The sequence below is a fragment of the Bubalus kerabau genome, chromosome 11 (assembly GCF_029407905.1).
Source record: "Bubalus kerabau isolate K-KA32 ecotype Philippines breed swamp buffalo chromosome 11, PCC_UOA_SB_1v2, whole genome shotgun sequence".
In the NCBI taxonomy this organism is placed as follows: Eukaryota; Metazoa; Chordata; class Mammalia; order Artiodactyla; family Bovidae; genus Bubalus; species Bubalus kerabau.
Window position 1 is genome coordinate 28845391 of NC_073634.1, and position 18963 is coordinate 28864353.

Here is an 18963-nt window from a genome sequence, read left to right on the forward strand (position 1 = left end):
GACTCCATGCTTCCAATGCAGGGGCCTGGGTTCAACACCTGGTCAGGGAACTAGATCCCACACGCCGCAACTAAGAGTGCGAATCTGCAATGAAAGATCCTGAGTGCCACAACTAAGATCAGCACAGCTAAACAAACAAACAAACAAATAAATAAAAATAAAGATTTTTTTAAAGAGACTGTCTAATGCACTGAAGAACTCTGTGTTGCTGACAGTTGGCACCAGATAATTCTTTGCCACAGGGTATCATCCCAAGCACTGTAGGACATGGTCTCTGCCCACTAGATAGATGCCAGTAGCATCCTTTTTCCTCTAAGTTGTGGCAACCGAAAAAGGTCTCCAGTCATTGCCAAATGTCCCCTGGGGAGCAAAGCTGCCACAGGCTTAAACGACTGGCCTAAGGACTGCTGTTTTGAAAAACTTTTTTTAGACTCAAGAAGAGTTTATTACTGTCTAAGGTTACTTTTACCTACCCAGTCTTTGTATTTTAAATACAGCAAACCTTCATTTTAAACAAATAAACCAGAACGGCTTTTCAAAAATATAGTAGGCCTACCTAATCTCTGTGACTTCTTGGACTGACAGATCAGGAGGTATCCTAACAAGCTGTATCTTGATTTCTGAAAAATTTTTGATAAAGTAAACTTTCACATACTATCCCTGTGAGTTTGCTTTCAGCTAATAAATAGAGTTTGTTTCAGCTAACAGGATTCACAATAGGCTGAACAAAGATACTCAAAGGAACACACTCAGAGTACCATGTGGTCTGAAGACAAGTCACTAGGGAAATGCCACATGGGGCTCTCTTCTTGAGGATTTTTAGTGGTGTTTATCATGTAGACAGTAGAGGACATAATACAGTGAATTAAGAAAAGACACAGAGCTAGGAGCATCCAACACAGTGTTGGATGATGGAATCAGGGTTTAAAAAGTGACCAATAAACTGGAATAAACTTACCAAGATGAAATAGAAATAAATGTAAAATGCTGCTTTTGGATAAGAACAATACAATACAGGATTTATAATACCCAGAAATACAGGATGGGGAGGTAGGAGAGATAAAATGTGGTTTGAACAATTCAACACGTGGTTTGTGAGCCACAAGCCAATAGTGCAACATGACTTAAAATCCGCATTAGGAATCAGCTAGACCAAGGGATGGTCATCTTCACAGGTCAGGGAATGTATGGAGCAATAGGTGCTGTGCTAGGAGCCATATGTGCTAGGAGCCATAGCAAATGACAGAGCTTCCAAGCTTCCCTGATAGCTCAGTTGGTAAAGAATCTGCCTGCAATGCAGGAGACCCCAGTTAGATTCCTGGGTCAGGAAGATCTGCTGGAGAAGGGATAGGCTACCCACTCCAGTATTCTTGGGTTTCCCTTGTGGCTCAGCTGGTAAAGAATCCGCCTGCAATGCAGTAGACCTGGATTCAATCCCTGGTTTGGGAAGATCCCCTGGAGAAGGGAAAGGCTACCACTCCAGTACTCTGGCCTGGAGAATTCCATGGACTGTATAGTTCATGGGGTCGCAAAGGGTCGGACACAACTGAGACATCTTCACTTTCACTTTCCAAGGAACAGCCAGATTTCTGAAGGTCCTGGAGAGCACCTCCCTTTAGAAAACAGTTCAGTAAACCAAAGGTGTTTGGCCTAGAGAAAAGAGGACAGAATGAGTGCTGCTGTTGGAGGACTGAGAGAAAGAGGAATAGATTTTATTCTGTAGTTTTCGGGGTTTTTTTCTTTTTTTGGCCACATTGCTGCACAGCTTGCAAGATCTCAGTTCCCTGGACCAGTGATTGAACCCAGGGCCACAGCAGTGAAACCGCTGAGTCCTAACCAATGGACCACCAGGGAAGTCTCAGATGTCTTCTGTCTTAGATGGCTACAGAATTAGGAGATGTCAGCGCAAGCTTCAGGGAGGCAAATTACAGCTTAATACAAAGGAAAAAATCTACGGTTCAATTATAAAATGAGCTGCCTTTCAGAGAACTTTCCAACACTGAGACTATCCAATATCCAAATAGAAATTCAATGAACCCTTTTAACCTGGATCCCTGCAATAAACTCCCAATTGGTCTCCAAACTTCCATCCTGCTTCTGAAGAGTCCATTCTTTTCACAGTCTTCAAAGCAATTTTTTTCAAATTTAACTACTCTCTTGCTTAAAATTTTCTAAGGGCTTTTATTTCTACTTAGAATAAAATATAAATTTGAGACTTTGGCCTTCAAGGCCCTAAATAACCTGGCCCTTCCTTCCATTGCAGTTCACTTCAAATCAATCTTCTCTTCACCATCTAGGGGACTTTGTACGTCCTGATATGTCTACTGTTAGGCTTACTCCACCAAATCTTTGCAAGGCCAACTCCTCACCATTCAGGTCTCTTCCCAAACATTACCTCCTCTAAGAAGCCTTCCATGGACACTCTATTTAAAATTCCACCACTTCTACTCACATATAGGTCATTTCTATTGCTTTATTTTCTTTATAGCACTTACTACTACCTGAACTTAAAAGAACTTGTTTATTTGCATATATGTCTCCCCTAGTAATAAATTCAATGAAGGCAGCAAGTTTAATCTGTTTTATTCACTGTTTTAATCATCAATTCCCAAAACAGTACCTGGCATATATCAGGTCCTTAAAAATTTTTGATGAATAAACTAATGAGTTAACAAACATTTATCAGTGATGTACTAAAAAGTATGTGTACTTTTAACAGCAGAAAAGTGGACTACTTGTCATCTAAGTGACAAGCTAGTCCTCACAATGAGGAACCTATGGTCGCTCTGCAAAGTAAGAAATTAATACAGCAGTGAAATAGGAAAACCCACTTAACAGAAAATGGTAATAAAAACGGACACTGTTAGAAAGGCATCGACAAGGTAAAAATTTGAAAAGCGACATGATTAAATCAAGGGGAATAAGCACTAGGGATTACTTCCCAGGTAAGTCACCAACATACAAACCTTAGAAGGGATAGAGATAGGCAAATGGGGAGACGATTCTGTGATGAATCGTGAGCAAATTTGCCGCAGAATTTTATCTTGGAACCCTTAAGACTGCACAAAGAGGTTTGGTGCTTATGCGTGCTCAGTGGATGCCCAAACGTTTGTCCTCCCAATAGTGGAAAATCTCGTGCCCACCTTAAGGCACTCCTTAAGTGGCCAGAAGATGCTCAGTAAATTATACTCCTCCTGCTCCCCACTGGCTGCTTCCCTTATGATTGCTGCTCCAGTGAAACCTACACCTTTCTGGCTGACTCCCACAAACATTGTGGACAATTTCCCAACCACGTGGAGTCTAGGGAATGACATGCGGGGTGGGGGGGGGGGGGGGGAGTGGTTAAAGTGCTATCTCCATGGAGACCTAAGCTTTCGGAAATCAGTTTCAAGACCGCCAAATTCTCGCGTAACTATAGAACGGGAATTGATGTGCATCCCCTGGCTGCCCTAGTAAAGTGGCCAAGCGGTGGAGAGTCGCGCACTACCGCGGCTCTGGCAAAGAAGACGCCTGGAAGCCAAACCTCGTGCCCGTGAGCGTCTGAGAAGAGTCGCAGCAGTCAGGATGAGTCCCGGAAGCTGGTCTAGTTCTACGGTGTCTCGGTAGCTCACAGCGTGGTCTGTAGTCGACTACCGGGTCCGGGTTAGGGAGGGAAGTAATTGACGTGGAGGAAGCATCATCGCGAGAATTGAACCAGGGAGCTTCTCCAATCAGGAATTCAGATAGGTGTTGATGTCACCCGCGAACCGGTGCTAGTGAGTTTTGACTCTGCTTTAAAGAGAGCGCGGAGTGCTTCACCCACCGCCTTGGCTGGGCCAGTCGCCGCTCGCCTCCTTCCATTTAGGGCAATTCTCACTGTGGCCTCCACACCCCTGACCGCCTGGAAAGCACTTTTGCCTTAAGCCAGACGTTCCACTCTCCTCCCACTCCTCATCCTCAGCGCCGAGACAGGGAGAAAACTGCCTCCGGGCCGCTAGAACGGGAGCCTAAAGACTTTAGAGCCTATGAAATGGGGTAGGGGGTGGGACGGGCAGTCCCCTGAAACTACTGTTTGAACTTTGACTAAGATGAGTAAAGGATGACAGCCCTCGGCAGTATTCTTGCCCGGAGAATTCCATGGACAGAGGAGCCTGGCTGGGCTACAGTCCTTGGGGTTGTAAAGAGTCTCAGGTGACTGACTAACGCGATGACCACGTTTTATCAGATGGTTCAGACCTTTGAAAAAAATGCATAAATAAAATAAGTAGGTGCCAACTTTTACTCTAGCATTACGGACTCAATTGCCATCAGTTTGAGCAAAGTCCACGGGATAGTGAAGGAAAGGAAGCCTGGCTTGCTGCAGTCTTTGGGGTCACAAAGAGACAGACACGACTTAGCGACTGAACAACAGCCTCTACTCTAGAAGCTGAGGGGGTCGGGGGAGGGGGACGGTAAGATGAGGAAATAAACACTGAGGCTATCTATATTCAAGTGCAATTAATTCGGGAAGTATTGATAAACATTGAATATCCCCACACCTTTAGCCAGGTTAATGATTTTAAGTTTTCAGTCGTGACTTTTCTGAATTTTATCTCACCTTCTTTTATTCTTCTTTGTAATTTTATCACGTATGTATTACTGAGTATATCTTATTTTGTTTGATTTTGAACTTTATTTATGGAATCGGTTTGTTTTCTCCAGGACTTTGCTTCTCTCACCATTGCTTTTGGCATCCACAGAAAAGCAGGTTCCTATAGTTATTTCATGGAGAAGGAAATGGCAACCCACTCCTGTACTCTTGCCTAGAAAATGCCATGGATGGAGGAGCCTGGTGGGCTACAGTCCATGGGATCATGAAGAGTCGGACACGACTGAGCGACTTCACGATAGTTATTTCATTCACGTGCTAAAGTCACCTCAGTCGTGTCCAACTCTGCGACCCCATGGACTGTAACCCACCAGGTTTCTCTGTCCATGGGATTCTTCAGACAAGAATACTGTAGTGGGTTGTCATTTCCTTCTCCAGGGGATCCGACCCAGGGATTGAACCAGAGTCTCTTATGTCTCCTGCGTTGGCAGGAGGGTTCTTTACCACTACTGCCTCCTATTCCATTGTTTAATATACCACATTTATCCATTCTCCTCTCGAAATCTGGATAGGTTCCAGCTTTTCCTCTAACAATGCTGCTGTGAACTTTCTTGTATGTGTCAGCTGATGAGTGTATGTAGAACTTTCTCTACATCAATTTTTTTTCTAATTTTGATTGGGACTGGTAGTAAGAAATGCATTGAACCTTAAACCAACTACACCTCAATACTCATACTTTGTAACTACAAGAAAAATTTCTTGAACTGCTTATTACTCTACAGGAGCTATGTGCTCTGATATTTTCTGTCTTTTAAGTTGTAAAATACACATAACAAAATTTACCATCTTAACCATTGTTTTTAAAAAAGAAGAAGAAAAAAAGAACACACCCAGGGTGGAGCCACTAGCCCCAAACTTCATTGCAAACCAAGACTTCATTGCAGTTTCAGCCTGTCTCAAGAATGGAATTTCTAAACAGCACTAGAGAGGTAACCTTACCTGGAACAATCCTTTCTTTTCCTTTATCGTTAACCTCCTTGTCCCACGTCATTTCTATAGAAGCTTCCCGTTTTGTACCACTTATGGAGTGCCTTCCTATTTACTAGGTGGGATGCTGCCTGATCCATGAATCATTGAATAAAACCAATTAGATCTTCAAATTTACTTGGTTGAATTTTGTATTTTAACACCCTTTTTAAGTGTTTCCCTTTTTTCAGTATATGTTTCCAGGTCACTGAAATTAACTTCATAATGATCTGTATTCCAACCCTTTTTAAATTTTGGCCCAACCATTTGAAAGTAAGGGGCAGACATTGTGACTCTTCCCCACAAAACTAGAGCATGAGCTTGGAGGCAAACAAACACAACAAACATGTATGTGAAAAGGCACTAACTGCCATTGAGAAAACGGGAAACAGAAGATGAGAATGGACTGTGGGGAGATTTGTTGTCATTTTAAATAGAGTGGTCAGGGTAGGCCTCCTGGAGTAAAGATTTACAAAATTTCTGTGCAGAGGGAACAGCCACTGCACTGGTATCAGGGCAGGAGGTTGGTGTGGAAGAACCACAAGGAGGCCAGTGTGGCTGGAACCAGGTGAGCAAAGGTATATGTTACAGGGGATGAAACGAGGGAGTTTCCATTATGTAAAGTCTTACAAGGACTTTAAGTGAAGTGGGGAGTAATTTTGAGCAGGAAGTGATAGGATTAATCTACAAAGAGCCACTGGATCTACTTTGTTGAGACTAGACTTTAGCAGAAGTGGGAAGACCAGTGAGTGAAGAGGCTATTGCTATAAACTAAGCAGGCAAGATGCTGGCGGCTCAGATCACAACAGTAGCAGTGGAATGTGTGAAGAGTGGACAAATTCAGGATATGATTTGGAAGTAAGCCAACAGGATTTCCTGAAAGATAAAATAGGGTATGAGGAAAAGAGGAGTTAAAGATGATTCCAAGATTTCTGATCTGAGCAACTGGAAGGATAAAGTTTCCATTCATAGAGTGATGGGGCAAAAGTTTGCTTGGAGTGGGTTTGAATGGGTGTAAAAGAGACTGGGAGGAAAAGAACTGACAATGATGAGATCAAGCAGAGACAACTCCAGTGCTTCTAGTACACAGGGGCAAATAAATGGAGTGGTAACTTTAGGGGAAATAAAGGCAAGAGAAAGTTCAGGTTTTAAAGACTGAAAGAGTAACGTGTTTGGAAAAGAGTTTTTTTTTTTTTTTTGTAGTCACCTTGCACTGCCAGCTTATAAGTGCTCACTCAGTCATGTCCGACTCTGCAACCCCATGGACTGTAGCCCACCAGGCTCGTCTGTCCATGGAATTTTGCAGGCAGGAATACTAGAGTGGGTTGCCATTTACTACTCCAGAAGATCTTCGAACTCCAGAAGGGTTTGAACCCACATCTCTTGAACCTCCTGCTTTGGCAGGCAGGTTCTTTACTGCTTGCATCACCTGGGAAGCCCAACTTGAGACTATTTTAAATTCTCTGCTTGAGATTTTTCAGAACATAGCATAAATTTGGGCTATGAACCATTTTTTAAGTAGCTATATATTTTACTAGTAAAAACGTATTCCAAGGGAATTTTTGAAGACTCGGTAATCCTTAATATATAAAAGTATAAAAGAAAATACATAAGTGGCATCTTATTGTGAAAGTGTGGGCTACATAAAATCATGAAAAGTTATTAGTATATCTGGGTTTTAAGTGTAGTTTAAATATGTACCTGTTAAAGCAGGTACAGTTCAGTTCAGTCTCTCAGTCGTGTCCGACTCTTCGCGACCCCATGAATCGCAGCACGCCAGGCCTCCCTGTCCATCACCAACTCCCGGAGTTCACTCAGACTCAGTCCATCGAGTCAATGATGCCATCCAGCCATCTCATCCTCTGTCGTCCCCTTCTCCTCCTGCCCCCAATCCCTCCCAGCATCAGAGTCTTTTCCAATGCATCAACTCTTCACATGAGGTGGCCAAAGTACTGGAGTTTCAGCTTCAGCATCATTCCTTCCAAAGAAATCCCAGGGCTGATCTCCTTCAGAATGGACTGGTTGGATCTCCTTGCAGTCCAAGGGACTCTCAAGAGTCTTCTCCAACACCACAGTTCAAAAGCATCAAATTCCCTCAGTTAGGGAAGGGAATATTTTTATAGTTATTTAATGATGCATTTTCATACATAATGATTTTTTAACTTCTTTTACATTTGAATAATTAAAATTTGACCTTTTAAAACCACAAAAAAAGGGATTTAATTCCCTATTCATTTACTACTTGTTCATAAACTTCACTCCAATTGCAGGTATCTCCTGTAGGTGTTGTTTTCCTTAACCGAAAATCATAATAGTCTATCAGTCACCACATCCTAAAAAAGTATACTTTATGATAAGCTGCCAGCAATGCATGGTGATTTATGTAATTAAGAAATCCCTCATCATAATCCCTGTTTAATAGTTTCATGTGTACAATGAAATCCAAAAGCATATACTAGAGCTATGAATATGATTTATTGTTTGTTAATATATTTTGTTCTTTGTTAATATAATAAAAATGTTATTTGGTAATATGTTTCTCCCCAAGTCAATGAAAGAAAGTATGACACTTCTATTACTTACCTATTGATACATAATAAATGATTCCTAAACTTAATGTCTGAGCATTACTTTACTAGCATGTGAAGTAATGCTCAAAATTCTCCAAGCCAGGCTTCAGCAATATGTGAACTGTGAACTTACAGATGTTCAAGCTGGTTTTAGAAAAGGCAGAGGAACCAGAGATCAAATTGCCAACATCCGCTGGATCATGGAAAAAGCAACAGAGTTCCAGAAAAACATCTATTTCTGCTTTATTGACTATGCCAAAGCCTTTGACTGTATGGATCACAATAAACTGTAGAAAATTCTGAAAGAGATAGGAATACCAGACTACCTGACATGCCTCTTGAGAAATCTGTATGCAGGTCAGGAAGCAACAGTTAGAACTGGACATGGAACAACAGACTGGTTCCAAATACGAAAAGGAGTATGTCAAGCTGTATATTGTCACCCTGCTTATTTAACTTATATGCAGAGTACATCATGAGAAGCGCTAGGCTGGAAGAAGCATAAGCTGGAATCAAGATTGCCAGGAGAAATATCAATAACCTCAGATATGCAGATAACACCACCCTTATGGCAGAAAGTGAAGAGGAACTAAAAAGCCACTTGATGAGAGTGAAAGACGAGAGTGAAAAAGTTGGCTTAAAGCTCAACATTCAGAAAACTAAGATCATGGCATCTGGCCCCATCACTTCATGGGAAATAGATGGAGAAACAGTGGAAACAGTGTCAGACTTTATTTTTTTGGGCTCCAAAATCACTACAGATGGTGATTGCAGCCATGAAATTAAAAGACACTTACTCCTTGGAAGGAAAGTTATGACCAACCTAGATAGCATATTCAAAAGCAGGGATATTACTTTGCCAGCAAAGGTCTGTCTAGTCAAGGCTATGGTTTTTCCTGTGGTCATGTATGGATGTGAGAGTTGGACTGTGAAGAAGGCTGAGCGCTGAAGAATTGATGCTTTTGAACTGTGGTGTTGGAGAAGACTCTTGAGAGTCCCTTGGACTGCAAGGAGGTCCAACCAGTCCATTCTGAAGGAGATCAGCCCTGGGATTTCTTTGGAAGGAATGATGCTAAAGCTGAAATTCCAATACTTTGGCCACCTCATGCAGAGTTGACTCATTGGAAAAGACTCTGATGCTGGGAAGGATTGGGAGCAGGAGAAGGGGATGACAGAGGATAAGATGGCTGGATGGCATCACTGACTCGATGGACGTGAGTCTGGATGAACTCCGGGAGTTGGTGATGGACAGGGAGGCCTGGCGTGCTGCGATTCATGGGGTCGAAAAGAGTCGGACATGACTGAGTGACTGAACTGAACTGAACTGAAACTTAATGTCTAAAACACTGTTGTGCTGTGCTTAGTTGCTCAGTCATGTCCAACTCTTTATGACCACATGGACTGTAGCCCACCAGACTCCTCTATCCATGGGGATTCTCCAGGCAAGATACTGGAGTGGGTTGCCATGCCCTCCTCCAGGGGATCTTCCCAACCCAGGGATCAAACCCAGGTATCCTGCATTGCAGTCACATTCTTTAGCATCTGAGTCACCAGGGAAGCCCATAAACACTATTAACACTTATTATCTCACAGTTTCTGTGGGTCAGAAATTCAGCAGCTACTTGGCTCAGTCCTTCTGGCCAGAGGTCTCTGATGAGATTGCAGTCATCCCAAAGGCGTACCCTAGGGTTAGAGGATCCATTTCTAAGATAACTTAATTCAGTGGTGCTTGTTGTTAACAAAAGGCCTTAGTTACTCCCTGTGTGGGTCTCTCCCTCAGGCTGCTTGAGCATTCTCACAACACAGTAGCTGGCCTTCCCCAGAAAGAGCAAGGTAGAAGCTTCAGTGGTTCATATGGCCCAGCCCCAGAAGTCACATACCATCTCAACAATACAGTACTGATTACAAAGGTCAGCCCTTCTCATTGTACTGGTCATTGTGAGAGGGGACTACACCAACAGATAAATGCCAGAAGACCAGTGTAACTGGGGGGCCACTTTAGAGGCTAGCTACCACTGTGTATAACACATCTGCAAATTTTTCTTAATACTTAAAATATACTGACTAATGGATCACAAGTAAGAAATTATTTATGAGTTGTTTGATTATAATTTCCACAGTAGACCTTATGGAAACACTTAAATGTTCTTACATGTGTTTTTACAAACTTACTTGCCTTTAATGACATACATTTTCATAGAAGACAGCCACAGAATTTAATCATAAGGCTAGGTTTACCAGATGCACAGGGCTTCATGGGGCATGGATGTCAGCAGCCTTCATACCAGACTGGCTGACAGACAGAACAGAAGTCAATCAAAATGATCCGATGGCTCCTAGAGGAGAATGACCAGCTGATCTGCTATATCCTGAGTATCAGAACAAAAGCCTGGCAAACAAATGCACCCAGTACCAGCATGTGTTACATAGAAATCTCATTTATTTGGCTACCATCACAGATGCCAACCCAACCAGTGCTTCAAAAGCAATGGCTGTTATGAGGAGTCATTGAATGTAATTATTTCCTATGAAGTAGAGACAGAATCTTTACCATCTCAACTGCTTAAAACATAAATGCAACTTCTGTGACTCTTTAAAAAAAATGTGAAGAAAGCCACTGAGTTAACTATGCTCAGTGTAAATATTTATTTTAATAATTAAGCAAATTCCCTTAAAAATAAAAAATCTAGGTTTATTATGTGTAAGGATTCTGATCTTATCCCTTCCCTACCTAAGAGCACATATTGGCTGTCTTCTGTGTACTCTTTCTTTCCTTCGCCATACACCAGGCTCCAATTTATGAGACCTTCTCAATATTTCCTAAAAGCACTAATCTTTCATGCATTGTACTGTGCTGTCTGCTCAGAAGGTCTTTCTATTTCCACCCAAGAAATTTGCTCACACTTCAAAGATCCATCTCATATATCATCTCCTCAGTGAAATTTCATGTGTGTGATAGAGAAATTCTTGTTTTTTTCTACCAGTAGTTTTGTCTCGGCATTGTCACTTTGTTGAGACATGCTAGTTATTTGTACCTTTGCCAGTCTCCCTACTAATTTATGAACTTTTCCAAGACAGGAACCATTTTTGGGTCCTTGTTGACTAGTACAGTGCCCTGCGTAACTCACCAAATACTTCTTCAGTTCAGTTCAATTCAGTTGCTCGGTCATGTCCGACTCTTTGCGACCCCATGGACTGCAGCATGCCAGGCCTCCCTGTCCATCACCAACTCCCAGAGTTTACCCAAATTCATGACCATAGAGTCAGTGATGCCATCCAACCATCTCATCCTCTGTTGTCCCCTTCTCCTCCTGCCCCCAGTCCCTCCCAGCATCTGGGTCTTTTCAAACGAGTCAGCTCTTCGCATGAGGTGGCCAAAGTATTGGAGTTTCAGCTTCACCATCAGTTCTTCCAATGAACACCCAGGACTGATCTTTAGGATGGACTGGTTGGATCTCCTTGTTAGCTTGGGATAATAGACCATCGAGTTCTCTTCCTTGTTCATGTGCAGTGATGCTTCCTTTACCACTATGTGGCAGCAAACTACAGAATTATTTTTGGCTTTCAATAAGGAGTTCAGCCAGGATGAATGCTCACCAAATGTCGACAGTGATTTTTCTGGGGGTGAAATTACAGGGGGCATTCACTTACCAAGTTGTTTATTTCAGCACTGTTTGAATGATAGCGTATTTTTTCACATGGATTACAGAATTCATCCAGAAAGATACATAAAACAAATATTTACAAATAGATTTTAGGTTATTAACTTCCTACCCAGAAGTATGTTAGAAAAGCTTGTCAGCTCAGTTTAAATAATATGTTTATTTTGAAATACAACATTCAAATAGAATATTATTTTGTTTATAAAAGTTGCTCAATATTGTTTTTAAAACTCATATTGATGCATGTAACTTTTTTTACATAAATCACATATTTAAGCTTTAAAAGAAAATTTCAGTGAGTAATTTAAAAATTAGGTGGCTCAGTGGTAAAGAATCCACTTGCCAATGCAGGAGATGGGGGTTTTATCCCTGGGTCAGGAAGATCCCATGGAGAAGGAAATGGCAACCCACTCCAGTATTCTTACCTGGGAAATCCCATGGACAGAGGAGCCTAGAGGGCTAGAGTCCATGGGGTTGCAAAAGAGTCGAACATGACTTGGCAACTAAACAACAACAAAATCTCTTCAGAGGAGCAAACTTGTAGATACCTACCACTGTTTCTTTGGGACATCTGGAGAAGAAATCTCTAGGACAAGAAGGGATAGAAAGCTTGATTTAAATTTTAAGAGAGTAGGACTCAGCTGGGTCCTGTGAGGGGAGAAAACAAAGTTTGTAAAACAGAATTTCTTGGAAAAGGTAAAGATTGTGTTTTTTTAAAACTATAGTTGATTTACAATATTAATTTTAGGAGTGCAGAAAAGTGATTGATTCAGTTATACGTACATATTCTTTTCCAGATTCTTTTCTGTATAGGTCATTACAAGGTATTGAATATAGCTCCTTGTACTATACAGTAAGTTCTTGTTGTTTATCCATTTTGTATATAGTAGTGTGTATTTGTTAATCCCACATTCCTAATTTACTCCTCCCCTCTTCCCCTTTGGTAGTCATAAATTTGTTTTCTTTGTCCATAGTTCTGTTTTATAAATAAGTTCACTTGTATTATTTTTTAGATTCCATATGTAAGTGATATTATATAATATTTGACTTTGTCTTACTTCACTCAGTATGATATTCTCTAGGTCCATCCATGTTGCTGCAAATGGCAATATTTCACTTTTTATGGCCAAGTATTATTCCATTGTGTGTGTATATGTTAATACACACACAAACACACATACACCACATCTTCTTTGTGTATTCATCTGTCAGTAGACACTTAGGCTGCTTCCATATACCTGTGTACTATTCCATATTCATATTTCCTGTGTCTAGAATGAGAATCCTTGGACAAGTTCTTTCAGCCACGAGGACAGAAATTGACTAGTTTGGGGTAATGTTTTGGAGATATATTGTTCAATACTCCAAATACCCTTTTTGAGCTGTTCTACTTGTGGAACATAGTAGAAGTACCTTTGAAAGGAACTTAAATGGTGTTAAAAAATGACTAGGAGGCCCAGCCAATAGAACGCAGGGCGGGCTGATTGAGTACAGCAGTAGATGAGAGACAAAAATTGGAGATGATTTCTAGGATTCTGGTTTGAGTGAATATACTGTAGTGGTCCTATTCCTCTGGAAGGACTGAGTTGAAAGCCTGCAGAATAGCTGCTTGGAGCATTTTGGGGTATGAGTAAATATAGTTATGTTCTATAAATAAAGGGCAGAGAGGAAACCAGAGTTACTCAGCAGGGTTGGGAATAGAATGCACTGTGTGGTAGACATGGCTGTAAGTCATATGCAACTAGCAAATACCTTTTTGGGCTTCCCTTGTAGCTCAGCTGGTTAAAAAAAAATAAAATCTGCCTGCAATGTGGGAGACCTGGGTTAGACTCCTGCATTGGGAAGATCCCCTGGAGAAGGGAAAGGCTACCCACTCCAGTATTCTGGCCTGAAGAATTCCATGGACTGTATAGTCCATGGGGTCACAAAGAGTCGGACACGACTGAGCAACTTTTACTTCACTTGAAATATAGGTAACACTTTTGCCCCTTTCAGGCAAAGCCCAGTTCACTTCTGTGGGCATTTCTGTTAGAAAATCTACAAAATAGGGCCATTCATCTTTATTTTAAAATATCATGCAAAATAGTGTCTCCTTTCAACTGAATGCTCCACCCTAGTGTCTCATGGTACCAATTCTCTGGCCACACACTAATCTCAGCACTTACAGCCTACTTTGCCTAGAGTTACATTGCCAGAGCTTTTGCCTTCTTCGGTCAGAATTGGCTTAGCACATGGTGATGCTCTCCCTGCCCTTGAGAGGAGGGACTTGAGCAAGGAGAGACCAGGGAAGGTCAGGTCTATAATAGTAACATCCAGCATTAATGGGCACTCAACACAAGCCACACCTCTTCTCAGCCCTTCACAGAGGACAGCTCTCTTAATCTTTATACAAATGTATTAATATCAGCTAAATTACTGTCTCCATTGTGCAAATGAGAAAACTGAGTTTTCTTGAGGTTAAGAGAAAGGATTGAGTCAGAGACACAAGTGTGACACTTTACCACTGACTAAGTAAGCTAACTTCTTTCAGCCTGTTTTCTCATCTTTTAATAATAGCTAGTTTCCCTTATATGCAGGGTACATCATGAGAAATGCTGGGCTGGATAAAGCACAAGCTGGAATCAAGATTGCCAGGAGAAATATCAATAACCTCAGATATGCAGATGACACCACCCTTATGGCAGGAAGTGAAGAGGAACTAAAAAGCCTCTTGATGAAAGTGAAAGTGGAGAGTGAAAAAGTTGGTTTAAAGCTCAACATTCAGAAAACTAAGATCATGGCATCTGGTCCCATCACTTCATGGGAAATAGATGGGGAAACAGTGGAAACAGTGTCAGACTTTGGTTTTTGGGGCTCCAAAATCACTGCAGATGGTGATTGCAGCCATGAAATTAAAAGACGCTTACTCCTTGGAAGGAAAGTTACGACCAACCTAGATAGCGTATTCAAAAGCAGAGACATTACTTTGCCAACAAAGGTACGTCTAGTCAAAGCTATGGTTTTTCCAGTGGTCATGTATGGATGTGAGAGTTAGACTGTGAAGAAAGCTGAGCACTGAAGAATTGATGCTTTTGAACTGTGGTGTTGGAGAAGACTCTTGAGAGTCCCTTGGACTGCAAGGAGATCCAACCAGTCCATTCTGAAGGAGATCAGCTCTGGGATTTCTTTGGAAGGAATGATGCTAAAGCTGAAACTCCAATACTTCGGCCACTTCATGCGAAGAGTTGACTCATTGGAAAAGATTCTGATGCTGGGAGGGATTTGGGGCAGGAGGAAAAGAGGATGACAGAGGATGGGGTGGCTGGATGGCATCACCAACTTGATGGACGTGAGTTTGAGTGAACTCTGGGAGATGATGATGGACATGGAGTCCTGGCGTGCTGCGATTCATGGGGTTGCAAAGGGTCGGACACAACTGAGAGACTGAACTGAACTGAGTTTCCTACATTGCTGTGATAAGTAAATGAGATTGCACATGGGAGGTGCCTATCTGGGTTTCTGGAACAGAAAACATGTTCAATAAATGGTCTGTTATTTTTTCCCATTCACACTTGATGGTCAACCACAAGCCCTCTGGGGCTCACTGCCTCTCACTTAATTTTCAGCACCCCCAATGGTAGGCTGAACAAAGATGCCCCAAAGATGTCCATGTGGTAATCCTGGGACCTGTGAATATGTTATCTTATGTGGTAAAAGGGACTTTGCAAATGTGATTAAATACAGGATTTTTGAGATGAGATTATTGTGGATTTCCAGGTGACCTCTATCACAAGAGTCCTCATGAGGTGGAGGCAGGAGGATTGAAATCAGAAAAAGATGTGACAACACAAGCAGGGGTTAGCATGACGTGTTCTGAAGATGAAGGAAAGAGCCACGAGCCAAGGAATGCAGGCGGAAAGAAAGAAACGGAAAGACAAGGAACACAACCATGCTGACACCTTGATTTTTAACTTCATAAGACCCATTTCAGGCTTCTGACCTGCAGAACTATAATAAAATGAGTGTGTGTTGTTTTAAGCTACCAAGCGTGTAGTATTTGATATAGAAGCAATAACAAACTAACGTACTCCCTAACTAAAAAAGAGGGTGGATGCCAGGCTCCGTTTACTTCAGGGTCCAGGCCAGACCCTCTCCAGTGTACTCACCTGGCCCTCAGCCCTCAGCCCCTTAGCTCAGACAGCCGTAGGGCTAGTGAGACTAAACCCTGTGCTGCTGGGATTTTTGTGTGGTGCTTTTTTTTCTTTTCTTAATTGAAATAGATTTTGAGGAGAGAAAAGACATGGAGCAGAGAAGTATAGAATTGAAAACGAATACAAGTGCAAGCTGTTTTGTTAGTTGTTTTTTAACCACAGCAAACTAGTACAGACCTGATACAAAGCATCACAATAAAGATTCAAAAATCAAGGTGCTCCCTGAGAAAGGCTGAAAGATTCAGTCTCTGGACTTTGGAATTTAGGCTGCAGGCCCTGTTTGGGGGTAGATCCCTGGGTACCTAGCACAATCCACATTTTCAACCAGATTGGAACAGGAGAATGGCCGCTTGGTCCAGTGGTAGAAGTGGATGTAGTGCTGGATATCCTGTGCCATATGACCACTGAAGTTCCTCCCCTCGTTGCAGCGCCAGGTGGGGGGTACTTGCTAACAAACTCCTTCTGCTGTGGGGCTGCAGTTCCTCTAGGAGGTATTTCTCCAGCCCACCAACAGTGCATTCCCCCCCTGAGTTCTGCGCATCTCCTAAGCACATGTGCGTTTCATCATGGTTGTCCGGTCTCAGGTGGTTCCCATGGGGCCAGGTCTGGCTGACATCTGCAGTCTTCTGGGGGAGACCTAAGCCTATCCCAAACTTTCCTGGCTTGTGTGGCACTCACCTCTGCCTGTGCTCAGAGTTTGGCGTGGGAATGGGTAAATTCAGGCAGTGAGGGTCCATCTCATAACAGCGTGAAATATTTGTCTAAACCCAGCTACCCCTTCCAAGTCTGGTAGGCCACCCAGGTGGGCAGGAGTTGAGGATTCTCAGAAGAAATAAACCATGCTGTCTGCACCCCAGCATGCAAGAAACCTTTGTGCTGTTCTCAGAGGGGGAACATACCTCAAAGGGTCCTACAAGAAAAGGAATTACTGCCCAGCCCAGGAGTCTGGCTTAGACTAGCTCCTCACTACCTATGGGACAACATCCTAGCCCCCTATACTCAGAGCTGTCCTGTACTAGGGAGGAACGCATGTGCTCCCTTCAACTAGACCCCTTCCCCCGATTCCAATCATTTTCAAGTATTCCTTAACCCAGACCTTTAGAGCAGGCAGAGCTGGGATTCTCATTTTACTGATGGAGAAACATTCAAATGGAACAAATGACCAGTGTGCAGTGGTGCTGGTACTTAGTCCAGGGCTCCTTCCATTATATTCCAAACTCTCCTTTTTATATGCAAATGAGGCCAACTGTCTCGGTGACACTTTCCTGCAAAATGAAACAATGCCATAATAATAAGGTCTTGGGGAATTAATGGTACTAAATGGGTAATTTGGGTTTAATGTTAAATCCTGGAGTAGGTGACCCAGAGCCAGAAAGAGTGGCTTTCTGAGTGTCTGGTGGCCAAATGACAACGTAACTGCAACAACTGGGTATTGATACTATCATCATAGGAAAGTCATGCATGACCCACAAGCTGAGTGAATGATTTGAGTGTGAGCTCTGACTTTTAGGGCCTGAAATGACAAAGATAAAATGTTAAGTCTCCAAATAAAGGTCAGAGGTTTCCGCAATTATTTCTGCTTAGTGTGAAGAACCTCATAGTTTACAGTGAAAGAGCTCCTTTATCCATTTATTCAACGAATATTTATTAAACGTTGTCTTAAGTCAGTCCCCCAGGAAACAGATTCTAGGCAGAGATTTGTGTAAAGAAGAGTTACTGGCAAGTACTCTTGAGAACAACCCTGGCAAGGGCTTGAGGGAAACAGAACCGGTCAGAAAGTGTTGAACTGCGATGGATTTGCTACAGAGGCCTTAGCCAATCCTACTGGAAGCTCTGGAGTTGTTGGGAAGGGACAGAGCTTCTGTCCTACATCGAGCAGTTATTGGATCAGGTAGTGAGCTGTCTGTCGCAGCTGAGACAAGCCACACTGAGGGGACAAATGCCTTGGCTCCTACTGTGCTTTGGGCACTGTGCGATGGTCTGTGTTAGTCACTCAGTCATGCCCAACTCTTTGTGACCCTGTGGGCTGTAGCCCACCAGGCTCCTCTGTCCATGGAATTCTCCAGGCGAGAATATTGGAGTGGGCTGCCATTCCCTTCTCCAAGTGATCTTCCCGACCCAGAGATGGAACTTGGGTCTCCTGCACTACAGGCAGATCTTTGCCATCTGAGCCATAGGGAAGCCCATGCCATGGTCTAGTGATATGATATTGAACAAGGCCAGGTCTCTGCCTTCAAAGGTAACTATGAGGGCAGAGTTAAAGAATAAGCAAAAACGTTTTTTAAGAAAAAACCAGGAAATAGAAAATTATCTTGTAGTTAGAAACTGTATCCCATAAACTTAACAAAGAAAAATCCTTGCCTTTTATTGATGGAAATTAAAAGTTTGAAATATTTAGGGTGAAAAATCAATTCACTCTCTGCTGATAAAAAAAAAATTGAAGAAGGAATAAAAGTCATCCTGGAACTGTTCTAGAGAAGCTTGCGTAGTAAATGTAATTGAAGCCACAGGAGATTACTTTGGTATTCATCTGTAATGGATGGTGGATCCCTTCAGCCCTGCCCAAGAATAGGTGATGGGCCTTGATCTCTATGCTGAGGCCTGCAAGTGGTCTCAGCTACTGGAGAAGAGGCTGCCTTTGCAAGTGGGGGTGTGCTGCTGTTGGTACTGATTCAGATCCTGTCGGCTTGGTGCCCCGACCCAATCCCGTTCTCCCAGCCATCCTCTCCCCTACGTTGTTTTGTCCCTCTTCTTCTTCCACCTGTGGAATATTTATTTCATCTCAGAGAAAAGTGCTTGCCTGTTATCCCAGTCTGTTACTTATAGCATGACAATAAACTCTGTACTTGAGCCCTTTAGGGCCTAAATATTTGAAATGAACAAAACAATTTCTCGGCCATGAGTTTCAGAAAAATCATGTGGACCTTAAAAAGCTGAAAATTGCCTTC

At 42.4% G+C, this 18963-nt stretch overlaps 1 protein-coding gene and 1 pseudogene across 6 annotated transcripts in view; one reads left to right on the top strand and one right to left on the bottom strand.

Moving 5' to 3' along the window:
• Positions 1-4427, bottom strand: part of THADA (THADA armadillo repeat containing) — a 334534-nt gene extending 330107 nt beyond the window's left edge. For 5 of the 6 annotated variants that reach the window (XM_055539943.1, XM_055539942.1, XM_055539941.1 and 2 more), the window contains exon 1: positions 3524-4426. The gene's annotated coding sequence lies outside the window, so the exon portion shown is untranslated. Of the gene's footprint in view, positions 1-3523 lie in introns of all 6 variants that reach the window. The other variant, XM_055539939.1, reaches the window with a different exon arrangement.
• A 6002-nt stretch (positions 4428-10429) lies between these two features.
• On the top strand, positions 10430-10675 carry LOC129622713 (SS18-like protein 2; annotated as a pseudogene).
• The last annotated feature ends 8288 nt before the right edge of the window (positions 10676-18963 follow it).